Source organism: Notothenia rossii (assembly GCF_949606895.1).
Source record: "Notothenia rossii genome assembly, chromosome: 1".
NCBI classification, from domain to species: domain Eukaryota; kingdom Metazoa; phylum Chordata; class Actinopteri; order Perciformes; family Nototheniidae; genus Notothenia; species Notothenia rossii.
In genome coordinates this window covers 48,907,595-48,920,755 of record NC_136912.1, presented here as the reverse complement: position 1 = coordinate 48,920,755, position 13,161 = coordinate 48,907,595, and the positions used below count along the sequence as shown (strand labels likewise).

General features: G+C 46.9%; 1 long non-coding RNA gene across 1 annotated transcript; it reads right to left on the bottom strand.

Annotated features, from left to right (window-relative positions):
- Positions 1–477: 477 nt before the first annotated feature.
- On the bottom strand, positions 478–2,549 carry LOC307044260. The gene is made up of 2 exons (XR_013809579.1): positions 793–2,549; positions 478–664 (listed from the first exon to the last, which is right to left on the bottom strand). It is a non-coding gene; the product is annotated as an uncharacterized lncRNA (long non-coding RNA).
- Between the last annotated feature and the right edge of the window lie 10,612 nt (positions 2,550–13,161).

Sequence of the window (13,161 nt, the reverse complement as noted above, 5' to 3'; positions counted from 1 at the left end):
GGTAATAACAGGTTTAAATGATTATTAGTAATTAATTATATAATTTTCTCATCGTAGATGAGCAGACAGGGAGCAGATGAGAAAAGCAGAATATGCAGCTGCCATTTTCCACATGGAAAAGAGAAAGGGCCAAGTGTATTTGAGTGGACAAAAGAGAAATCCCAAATACGAAAAATAAAATTATACAATTTACAGATATGTATACAAATAAATATATATCCTATATACACCATCATGTATAATGATGGTGTATGATGTAGAAGGAAGTGTGGTAGATAACAAGTAAATATAGAGTTACATACAGATCCATGTTACAGCAAAAGATGGAAAAACTAAGAAGCACGCAGTATAATAATAATTACACGCAACAATTAAATAACTGCTCAGCATCTCCACCACAATCCCAATCTGCTGTGTCCTGTTTTCCTCCCCTCTGCATAACACCCCATCACACATACGAAACACAACGCAGAGTCCGAGGGTGTTAAGAGTATGTTTATTTAAATGTCCTCCTCTCTACTGGCCAACACAGGGAGCATATGCTGGGTGTAGAATTGTTCCAGGAGGAGGAGATTTCCATGCCATGCAGGGTCTTTGGGGATGGGGAGGATGATCGCCTCCATCGTGGTCCACAGCAGCAGAGACTCCGGTCTGTGATGTGCAGCTGTTATATAATATACAATACATTTTTTGGAAAAACTTTTGATCAAAAAATAAAGATTTGGTCAGGATCTAGAGTCAGTGTGTAGTTTATTAATTAATCAATGCTCTCTACATTAGGAAAACACATACCAGTGTACCAGAGGGAGTCACACACAGCTGTGCCTAGATAACCAAACAAATTGACAACAGGGATGCAAACTCATCAGGTATGAAAAAGGTGACAAGGATCCGAGCCCCCTGACCCCACAGAATATCGGCTTTAAAATTAGGAATAACAGGATTTTAGCAGTCAGAACAACTAAAGCAGCAGTGTTAATATTAACAGAAACGCCATAGAGTCACATCTAATAGAAATATATAAAAAGCATTTATTTTAATTGTGTAGCAGTCAGTTTATAATTTTGGCAGCACTGTTGAGCATTTTGAAAATGTATTTTCATGCCTCTGTGCAAGGCTTAGTCTTTCTATCTTTATAGCCACTGGTGTAAAGTAACCAAGTTCATAAACTCAACAAGTACTATACTTGGGCACAATTTTGAGATACTTGTACTTTACTTAAGTATTTCAATGTTTTGCTACTTTGTACTTCTACTCCACTACAGTTCAGAGGTAAATGGTGTACTTTTACTCCACTACATGTATGTAATACCTTTAGTTACTTTACAGATGTGGATGAATGATGTGAAATATAATCAAGTGTTAAATCAGACTTTAGTTCCACCTGGAGTAAATCCAAAAGCTACCGTGCCTGCAGTATACAAAGTCATTCAAACTAGCTGCACCTTTACCAGCTTTGATAACACTTTAATGATCAGTCATTATAAAACATATCATATTATTCTGAAATGGACCAATCTGCAAAATGACTACTTTTACTGTCGCTACTTTCACTATATTTTGATAATAATAATTGTCTACTTTTACTTGAGGAACATTTGGAATGCAGGACTTTTACTGTAACAGAGTATTCCTACACTCTGGTACTTCTACTTTTACTCAAGTACAAGAACTGAGTACTTCTAATTTTAATCAATTTCAAGATATATACTTATACCACCTCTGTTTATAGCCTATGAAAAAAACGATTAGAAAACGAAGGCTAAAGCTAACGTTAGCAGATAGTGACAATGTATGCTAGTTAGCTAGCTCAACGATAATATTGCGACGGGGAAAAAAAACTTTTCAGTGCATATCACGCTCTGCCGCTCCGACAGGGAGCTCTACTCTGAACACCTGAACGGCCCGTTCTAACAGCTGTTCATCAGCGGTCCAGTCTGTGCCACAGTGACTCCGGACGCACAGTTAATATTAACGAACGCACCGTAGGTAATGTAGCTGCTGAAGCTAGACCATCATCGCCGAGCAGCAGAGGCTTATTATACATCATGAGCAGAGCCGACAGGCAGGAAGACTCGAGCACACAGCTCGCGCTTCATTATAATATATAAAAAAAAGCTCGCGGCCGCACATTAATCCGGGTCCCAGACCCCCTCCCATACCCCAAAAATATTTTTATTGCAGATCTACAGGAATCATAAAAACGACCTATTTTGGATTCAAAACGGAGAATTTCGCCGAAAGGTGACAAGTTTGCATCCCTGGACAAGATAACCAAAATCCTTGAATCTACACACAGCAAATAAACTCAAATGACACAACGAGATGTAAAAAGGAGATCACACATATAGTCGATATAGAACTGGCCGCTTCAATCTGAAGAGCAACTAAAACAAAACACGGTAGTGTATCTTGTTCTTGTGCACACTAATGTTATCCACAGCATACACAGACACCACACAGTTCTTAAGGAGAAAACTAGTTGCTAAAACAAAACACGTTAGTGTACCTTGTTAGCTAGCTGACATTAACCTTAGACATTGCACTCATATTACTCACTGAAACCTTGTAAAGCCGGTCCCGCATGCTGGCTCTTACAGAACCGCTCCCTTTCGTGTATGTACAGCTCTCAACATGCCCAGACTTGTAGTGATTTTCACCTCTTTTTATACTTTTTCGCCTCATTCTGAAAGAAACAGGTGAAATTTACTAACGTGACAGCCATCTTTGTGATGGTGACGCGTATTGTGCGAGACCAGAGACCTGTAGTTCACTGAGCGGTTTCACACAAAAAAAATTGTAACTTCACAGTTTTACGACACATTTTTATTTTTTTGACTTGCAAAATGTTCTTTTAATTTGACAAACATCATATGTGTCATTCGTGGCACAATTCAAACGGGATCGAAAGATGACTTTTCTCTCTCCATTGACGTCAATGTATAATTTTCCGCTTCCGGGGTCCCATGGGTCGGAAGTAGATGGGCGGGACTTCGCCTCTCTATACGGCGCTGATCACGGGGTTTGTCAACGGGACTGTAGTCCCAAACGATAGCTGGGGATTATGGGTAGTGTAGTGTCTTCGGCCATCCTATACTCTGAATTTTTTTTCGGATATCATATCGCATTAACAACATATCCCAACGTGCATTGCGGCTAAAACATACTGAGCTTCAAGCTGAGGATCTTGGGTAATCAGTTTACCGTCTACATCTGTTTCCGGTGCCCAAGATTATAGAATTAAACGAATAAATAAAAACAAGGATAATTGTGTGTTATTGTTGAGTAAATAACAGTGTGTTATTTAGAAAAGAATAACAAATTAGAAGGAAAAAAAGATTTTAAAAAATACAGATTTCAGTATTCTGAGGCTCTGAGCCCCATTTATTTTCCTTACAGACGGCAAAAAAAGTCAGACATTATACTGTAGCGACCCTGCAGTGCTGAACTGGGAGAGACTCACAAGGGGATTGTTGGGGGGAAGACGTTGCCCTAGTTAGCCGGATAGGGCGGGGAGAAAAAGGGGGTGGGGTTTACAAGTGACCGGAAGAGGGTCAAGCTACGGCGGGAGAGCTAGTGAGGGATCCTGAGAGAGCTAAGAGACAATACCGCTACCTATCTTTGTTGTTTTGGGCAGTCTTCCAACCCCGGGGTTTAGTCTGTTTGTAGGGTAATAAAACCCGGATAAATTACAGCCATCGTGTCCTCCTCATTTAAGTAGTTAGCCACCCGTGCGGCGGAGCCGCGAACGCTACATTGGTGTCAGAAGTGGGATCTCCCCAGCCCCCAGTCCCCGCACTACAGTTGGCTAACTACGCTAGCATCGCTAGCCACCGCCGGAGGACCGAAATGGCTGAACACGGTGAGAACACGGACTTATATGCCCCATACACCCCCCCAGAAACACCACGGAGGAAGCCAACCAGCGATGCACAGGTGGTAAGGAGAAAGGGAAAAAAAACAACCTACTCACCCCTTGCTACTGAAGGATTATTTGAATTATTTGAAGGATTAAAGTAACGTGTTAGGGCAGGAAAGTTCAATCTGTTATATTCCTTTTAATGCCACCTTATTTATATTCATGTGTGTTAAATTAGAAAGGACAAAGTATCTTTTCCCTCCCCCAATATATTGAGGTGAAGTCCTTGTGTATGGAGAGAGAGGTGAGAAGGGGACACCATATTTGGGAATAGTGCCAGACGCTGGAATGTTTCCCTCGTAAAAGAAGGGTGTGTTTACACAGGCTTGAAGCAGATGTGTGTGTGTGTTTTCATTGCAGTAAATAGATCTGCTACATGATTACTGGTCAACTATACCTCTGTTCTTATTCTTTCATGTGTGGGTACTAAATGGCTACAAACATTGTGGAGAAATTAGCTTAAACATCTTTTATTACTCTATATGAAATGGAAGCAGTTTTTATGACAGGGACGAGAGAGGTGGGGGAGGAAAGCACATTCCGAAGAGGTTCAGCAGGTCAATTGTCAGGGGAATCGACTTGTTTTCAATAGAGGTGTGTGGTTAGTTACTTTGTGTTAATAATAGCAGTATGTGTAAAGGAAGCTGGAAATATACAATGTGAAACCTTTTATTTGAAGTAAAGATGTGAACAATAGCTCAAACAAATGGAGGGGCTATAGGTAAGCCTGTGAGAAGTTTGACTATTTGAAAAGCATCTCTAATACTGCTTAAGAGCATAGGTAATGTGTTCCTCGTTGTTATTGATATGAAAGTAATTAACATGTATTACGTATATTTAGCCAACTATAACAACTATATCTTAAAACATACTTTTAACTTGTGTGTGGTAACCTGAGGGAGGGAGATGGACTCAGGGACCAAGGGCCATAAAGGGGATGTGTGTGTGCTGGCTGCAAGATGTGAAATAAGATAAGGAAACTTGTTGTTTAGAGCAAGTTCGTACCAGACACCAAAAGGTGTCTGGTCTTCGTCAAACTGAATGAGACTTTTTGTTTCCGGGTTTCTTCTTCTGTGTCGCACTGATTGGGTGCGACAGGCCATGTGTTGGTCTCTGCCAATAAGATGACCTCTGGGGGAAAGCACGTACACACCTCCTCCTGTGTTTTAGTATGAAAGCCTGTGTTTTCCTTTGGTTCGCGCTCTTGTTTTTCACCGGCCGTTCCTGAGACCTGTCTCACACACGTGGTAGAACCTGAGCCCGGAGTACTCTGCAGAGTGCTTCGTGATTTCTTTGTATTTGTATCGTTACTGTATATCATTAAAGCAGGATTATTGTTTAACTTGTATTCTGGTGTTTCTTAATCCCTTCCTTTTTCCCGAAATTCACCCAGCTTAGCAAACGACACGCGGAGACGAGGTTGGTTTGCAACATCCTCCAAATCTCCAACACTACACTGCTGACGGACCTTCCGGAGGAAATAAAAGGAAGTCCGGTTAAGTTTGCTGCAGCCACCGGATTGCTGACTGAAAGAGCAGATGTAAACAAAGACACGTGTGGACCGGCTCCGGTGGATGCCCAACCAAAATCTATCCCGGAGTTGGAGAGAGACATAACGGCAAGTAAATGGGGTGGCCAACAAAAATCTATCCCGGAGTTGGAGAGAGACATAACGGCAGGGAAATGGGGTGGCCAACCAAAATCTATCCCTGAGTTGGAGAAAGACATTACAGAAAGTCTAGAGGAACGTTTTATGCAGAAAATGAGCATTGCAATGGAGCGTGCTTTGGGAAATGTTCTCAATAACTCAAAAAGTGACATTAAATCCATGAGGGGAGGGGAAGCACAAGATGTTGGGGCTAAACCTCATGAGCCCTATTGCAATGTAAATTCTAACCATGCTACTGACAATGCCAGTGTGAGCTCCGAACCTGCTAACGTTAAGGATGCTCATATCACTGTTGATGTCCCATGCCCAACAACGACCCCCCACCCAAGTACATGCCCCAAAGCAAATACCTACACCGCCAATGGACTCGGCCAAGGTAGCTCCCTGACTGCGGGCTCGGCTAGTCCCTCTACTACCAATAGCCAAACCAGCGATGTGGTAGCTGCTCTGACCACCGCCCTCACCACGGCATTGATGAATGTGCAGGGACCGACACCTTTCCCCAGGGAAGGCCAGCTAAAGGTCGGACGCTATGATGGGCTCACTTCATGGGAAACGTACTGGGCCCAGTTCAACCTCCTAGCGACTGCGAATGGCTGGTCCCCTGCAAAGAGAGCAGTCCATTTAATATCCGCCCTGGAGGGTGAAGCTAGAAAAGTACTACTTGATGTGACTGCTGCTGATCTTGAGAACCCACTAGCTATTTCCAGAGCACTGGAGAGACGTTTTGGAAACACTGCCCCTGCAGTTGTGATGCGGCAGAGGTTTAATGAGCGGATGCGGGGTCCTGGAGAGAAGCTAGGAGTTTTTGCAGCGGAACTGCGCTACCTGGCTCAAAGAGGATTCCCCGATTTCGATGATGCAACCCGCTTGGTGCTAACGAAGGAGGCATTCATCCGTGGCCTGCAGCCCATCCCATTACGGCAGCAAGTCCGGCTCGCAGACCCACAGACCTTGGGAGCAGCTCTAGAGAAAGCACTGGTGGTGGAGGACATCTTCCTGGAGGGTTTTGAAAATGGCTCCACGCAGACATTGACACGACCTAAGGCTCAAACGTATAAGCCTCCTAGACCCAACCCTCCTCCGCTCGGCACAGAGAGCCCACCGTTGCCCCCAGAGGGTCGACAGAGTCAAGCCTGCTATAATTGCCACCAAAAAGGCCATACATGGCGCTTTTGTCCAGCTCCTGTCACCGCTCCGGAGGGTTCAGCGCCGGGAAACGGGCGGGGCTCGGTGTAGAGGGGAGTCGACCGAGCCAACCCTTGCCCCCCAGAGACTGTGACACTCAACCGGTGATTAGAATACTCCACCTCCCCTCTGCTCACGCCCTTTGCTCCCTTGACACCTTCCCCACAGACTGCTGCAGAATACCTGTACTGGTCAATGGTCAAGGGACCCATGCCCTGCTGGACTCAGGCTCCACTGCAACTGTTCTACACCCGGATCTCCTGCCAGCCGGAACTCAACCCCAAGCCACCGAGGTCCCTCTCATTACCATCACCGGGGGAGAGGCTCCCATGCTGGGGAGGTGTGAAGCACACATCCAAGTAGGAGCATATTCAGTGCGGCAACCGGTCTGGGTTGCAAAACTCAGAGAGAACTGTGTGATTGGACAAGACTTTCTGTTTAGGGCAAGAGCAACATTGGATTTTAACGCACAAGCTATTACCTTTCCAGGCGGGGAGTCTATCCCCTTCCTCAAGGAGGGCGCCGGGGACGTTGTAGTGCAGGGAGACCCACCAGGTTGGCTGGATCCTCCACAGTGGGGGCCCCCTTTCGCAGAGAGCCCTATTCCCCCACTGGATGAAAACCACCCACCATCAGACTCGGTGGTACACGGCCAGCCACCGGTACCGGCCATTGTACAGACCGCAACTGTAACCCCCGAGGCTGAAATGGAAGCCGCATCGAATTCAACGGTCGCAGACCTTTGGGAGGAGAATCGGGAGGGCCTGACCTCAGATCAACAGGATAAGCTCTGGGACCTTTTGTATAAGTATCGACACAGTTTTTCCACCCACCCCAACGATGTAGGCTGCACACACTTGGTCCAGCACTCTATCGACACAGGGGACGCACAGCCAATCCGGCAACGGCCTAGGCGAGTCCCCTACGCCCGCAAAGCAGCTGCTAACCAAATGATACAAGAGATGAAAGAGGCTGGCATTATCGAACCTTCAGAAAGCCCCTGGGCTTCCTCGGTCGTAATGGCCCCAAGAAAGGCCGGAGGCTGGAGGTTTTGTGTCGACTATCGGCCGTTGAACGACAAGACTGTAAAAGCCTCCTATCCACTGCCTCGGATAGATGAGTCTCTTGACTATGTGGCCGGCTCTGCATGGTTTTCCTCTTTGGACCTCCGGAGCGGTTATTGGCAGGTGGCCATGGCCCCAGAGGACAAAGCCAAGACTGCCTTCACCACAGGACGTGGCCTGTGGCAGTTTACAACCATGCCATTCGGGTTGTGTAATGCCCCAGCAACATTCGAAAGGCTAATGGAGAAGGTCCTCGCTGGTGTGCCCCCGGAGCGTTGTCTCATCTACTTGGATGATCTCCTCGCACATGGACCCAGCTTTGACTCCGCGCTCGAGAACCTGAGGGAGGTTTTAGAGCGGATCAAGGGTGCAGGCCTAAAGCTTCATCCTGGGAAGTGCATGTTGCTGCGACGTGAGGTCTCCTTCCTGGGGCACCGAGTCAGTGGAGCCGGCATCAGGACGGAACCGGACAAGGTTGGAGCCGTCCGGGACTGGCCCACCCCCACAGATATCCACCAGCTGAGGTCCTTTTTAGGATTAGCGTCCTACTACCGGCGTTTTGTGGCGGGATTCTCGACGGTCGCTGCGCCTATGTTCAGCTTGATGCGCAAGGACACACCCTTTAAGTGGGGACCTGACCAGGATGCAGCGTTCCAACAGCTGAAGCGCGTATTATGCGAAGACCCGGTGCTGGTTGCCCCTAACCCAGAGCTGCCATTCCTCCTTGACACGGATGCCAGCAACAAGGGCATTGGCGCTGTACTCTCGCAGTTAACCCCAGAAGGAGAGCGGGTTGTTGCGTATCACAGTCACACCCTTGATAAACCGGAGAAGAACTACTGTGTAACTCGCAAAGAACTGCTGGCGGTGATTGATGCTGTGGGGCATTTCAAGCATGTCCTCTGTGGCCTCCCATTCATCATCAGAACCGACCATGCTGCGTTGAAGTGGCTTATGTCCTTTAAGGAACCGGAAGGACAAGTAGCAAGGTGGATCGAACAGCTCCAGGCTTTTCAGTTCACCATACAACATAGGGCTGGAGAAATTCACACGAACGCAGACAGTCTCTCTCGCCGGCCGTGCGCCCCAGGTTGTTCCCACTGTGACCGTGCTGATGAGCGGGAAGCGGTGAACCTGAACCCGGGGATGGTGGTCTGTCGGGCCCTCTTACCCAACAATGCGAATAGGTGGAGAGAGATGCAGCTTGAAGACCCTGACCTTGAAATGGTCATGGGATGGCTGGAGTCCGACGTGCGGCCGCCTTGGGATGAGGTGGTTGCCCTTTCTGCCACCGTCCGAGGACTCTGGTCTCAATGGCCGGGAGTGGAACTCCAGGAAGGAGTCCTGAAGAGGTGCTGGCGGGAACCCGCCACCGGAGAGGAACGCTGGCAAGTCGTTGTACCTAAAGACCTCCGCAAAGAAGTGCTCCAGGTGCATCATGGATCCCCTGGAGTTGGACACTTCGGAGTAACAAAGACGTTGCGGCGACTAAGACAGACATTCTATTGGGGCCTGAGCCGGAGGGATGTTGAGGACTACTGCCGCCGCTGTGATGCCTGTACGGCTCGTAAAGGACCCCAGGAACAGTCCCGTGCACCCTTGCAGCAACATTGTGTGGGGGCACCGATGGACCGAGTAGCCGTCGATATACTGGGGCCACTCCCCCGTACTACTGGAGGGAATCGGTATGTGCTAGTCGCCATTGACTACTTCACAAAATGGCCGGAAGCGTATCCCCTGCCTGACCAAGAGGCAACCACCGTAGCAGAGGCCTTGGTGCAAGGGATGTTCAGCCGCTTTGGCACCCCCTCTGAGCTTCATTCCGACCAAGGACGGAACTTTGAGTCACAGGTTTTCGCAGCAATGTGTAGCCAGCTTGGCATTAAGAAAACTAGGACCACCCCACTTCACCCACAAAGCGACGGTTTAGTGGAACGGTTCATGAGGACCTTGGGTGCTCAGCTGGCCCTCACCACTGCCCCGGATCAAAGTGACTGGGACCTGCAGATACCCCTCATCCTCATGGCTTACCGCAGTGCAGTCCAAGACTCAACCGGCTGTACTCCGGCGTTGTTGATGTTGGGCCGGGAGCTCAGAACGCCACCGGAGTTGATGTATGGACGGCCTCCGGATGCACCTGATGCCTTGGCTGGTCCGGAGTATGCCAGGCGGCTGCAGGATCGTCTAGAAAAGGCCCACAGCTTCGCCAGAAACCAGTCTCAACAGGCAGGTGTCCGCCAAAAGCGGGTCTATGACATGCACGTCAAAGGTCAGGATTTCCAGGCTGGGGACCTTGCCTGGGTGTATGGACCAAAGAGAGTGAAGGGCCGTTGCCCCAAGCTGGATAGCACATGGGTTGGCCCTTGCTACGTGGTCGAGAGAGTGGGGGAGGTGGTTTATAGGGTCAAACTGGTTCCCAGAGGGCGCACAGTGGTACTGCACCGGGATAGGATGGCACCTTACAAAGGGGACCAACAGCCAGCCTTTCCTGTGACCCCTACTAGAGCACGGCGCGGGCCCCCCCGCCGAAGGAGAGACCCACCGATGCAGCCACTGGATGTCCTTCAAGGGGAGGTGGTGACCCCGCTGGGAGCAATAGTGCCACGGAATACTACTCCACAAGTGAATCATGGAGTAAGGAGGTCGCAGAGGGAGCGACGGATGCCGGTTCGCTTTCAAAGTGTTGCTCTACCTCGGGGACGAGGAATTACCGGGGGGGGCAATGTAGCGACCCTGCAGTGCTGAACTGGGAGAGACTCACAAGGGGATTGTTGGGGGGAAGACGTTGCCCTAGTTAGCCGGATAGGGCGGGGAGAAAAAGGGGGTGGGGTTTACAAGTGACCGGAAGAGGGTCAAGCTACGGCGGGAGAGCTAGTGAGGGATCCTGAGAGAGCTAAGAGACAATACCGCTACCTATCTTTGTTGTTTTGGGCAGTCTTCCAACCCCGTGGTTTAGTCTGTTTGTAGGGTAATAAAACCCGGATAAATTACAGCCATCGTGTCCTCCTCATTTAAGTAGTCAGCCACCCGTGCGGCGGAGCCGCGAACGCTACAATACTAATTAAAATAAAAACAATAATCGTGGCTTGGTACTGAGTGCATGCATGCAGAGCTGTCATTGGCTGAGATAAGTCCGGCCGTGCGTCACGACTCTTTGAAACATCTCTGTTCCCGGAAATGCATCCGCGAAGGAGCCTTGGAGGACCGTGGAGGACCGTGGAGGACCCATCAGTGTATCCTCGGTTATAACCCCTCCAGAGAGCCTCCTCGACGCTCGATCCTCGGTCCTCAAAGTGCATTTAGAGAAATTAGATGTTCTTCAGCATGGCGTGCTGAAATTCATTTCCGGGTCACTATCGGAGGACCGAGGAGTCGAGGAGTCGAGGAGGGGGATTTGATGAAATAAGAAAGGGCCATGGTTTGCAAAAAGCTGAGTTTACATTTTGCCGTTACAACGAGCAACGTAAATACTGTCAATTTGTAAACATTGTCATTCACCCACTGGTGTTAGCAGGATAAAGCCATGAAAATCATACGGTGAGTTTATATTGATTGACTTGTGTTTAGCGTGTTTTTATAGTGTGAGTATTTGTCGAGCGTAAGTCCGGTGTTACAGTATAAATTGAGTCATGACAACTGGCGACATTCTATTATTTTCGTCATAGGAATCCGGGGCGTGTACATTGAGGACCCATTGTTGACTTACCAGGAAAGAAACATCGTTTGTCGTTTACGTTTATCTTTTGCTATATCTGCCTTCCTAAGATCACTTTGCTGCACATTCAGTACTCGTATGTGAGGTTGTGGGTGAGAGGCCGATATCGTGACGCTTACAGGGAGGTATCGAACATTACAAAGTAGGTGACTGTGTGGATGCCTGTTCAAAACATTGCAAACTTCAATAAATCATTTAAATTATATATTTGTGTCCGACTTTCATTTGTTCATCGTTCTTAATGTGATGTATAGTAGCTTTGATAGCTGTCCATATCTTCAGACAGCCTAAAAGTAAAACACAAGTTGTTTATTCACAGCCCGAACGCTCATCGAGATGACTGGATCAGTCATGACAAGTTGGGATCAGCTCCGATTAAATTGTGATATCAATTCTGTAGCTAACCTCCAGGGAGCACGTTTATTTTATGAAATACCTGTATCCCTCTCATCACAACAAGACTCTACACTGTGCAGGAAAAACAATTACATACATGAAAATAACCTTGCTGCATGGGAATTAAACACACAAACTAACAGATAAATCATCAGAAGAAGGCAGAGAGGAAGTAAATAACAACAGGAACACGGAAGGCAGACAGAATTGCTTAGACACGGGTGTCACATGACATTTAAATGTTCTGGAAAGTTCCTTATACAGCTTTAGCCTTTTTTTATCTCATGAAGTCCCAAAGTGACACACACTGAACAGTCTGGGGTCATGGTCCTTGTCATTTGCTTTTGTCTTCCCATAACAACATGTCCAAGATGTCTATGTGTCAGGCTAAAACATGTGACAGAACTAGCTAGATTTGGAAAGGTTTTTTGTTGCTAAAGTTAATATTCAAGCCATTTAAGAATAAAAATGCTTACATGACATGTCATTTGTTAAACATTAAGCTGTCTTCGGCTCTTTTCTGCTGTAACAAATAAGTAAATGTCCCCTCTGTGGGACGAATAAAGGTATTCTGATTCTGATTACATTTAACCTGTTGTGGAAACATTTCTTGATGAAATTGATATGAAACAAATGCCATAAATATTGCTGTGACACATGGTGTCACATCGGGACTTTAACCCTAAACATTCACAGTAAACCCGGAGTGACATATATGCACAATTAGAAATATGATTATGGTCTGGTCAGTTAATTTAGCTGATTCAATTATATTTAGTTATCATATGCTTTATTCTTCAATTCATAGTATTTTCAAACAAATGCAAACCAAAACATCATCCTTGTTAATTAAGTTATAAATAAGAGTTACTTTACCATTAAAGCCCAGATATTTGACACTAGGGAGGTTACTTGTCAGAAATGTGTCTATTTAGTCTAAATGACGTTCCCCTTAATTTCCCCAAAAGCAGAAATGGGTCCGGGTTCTTATGGGTTAAACGTATAGGCTTAAAGGCATAATAGAACTACCGTATTATATGTATTCAACTTGTGCCCCGCTGGACTTACTTTTCTGTGGTTTACCGTTACTGTGACATATCAGTATAGCCACGGAAGATAGTTTGTGTGTTTAATTCCCATGCATCAAGGTTATTTTCATGTATGTAATTGTTTTTCCTGCACAGTGTAGAGTCTTGTTGTGATGAGAGGG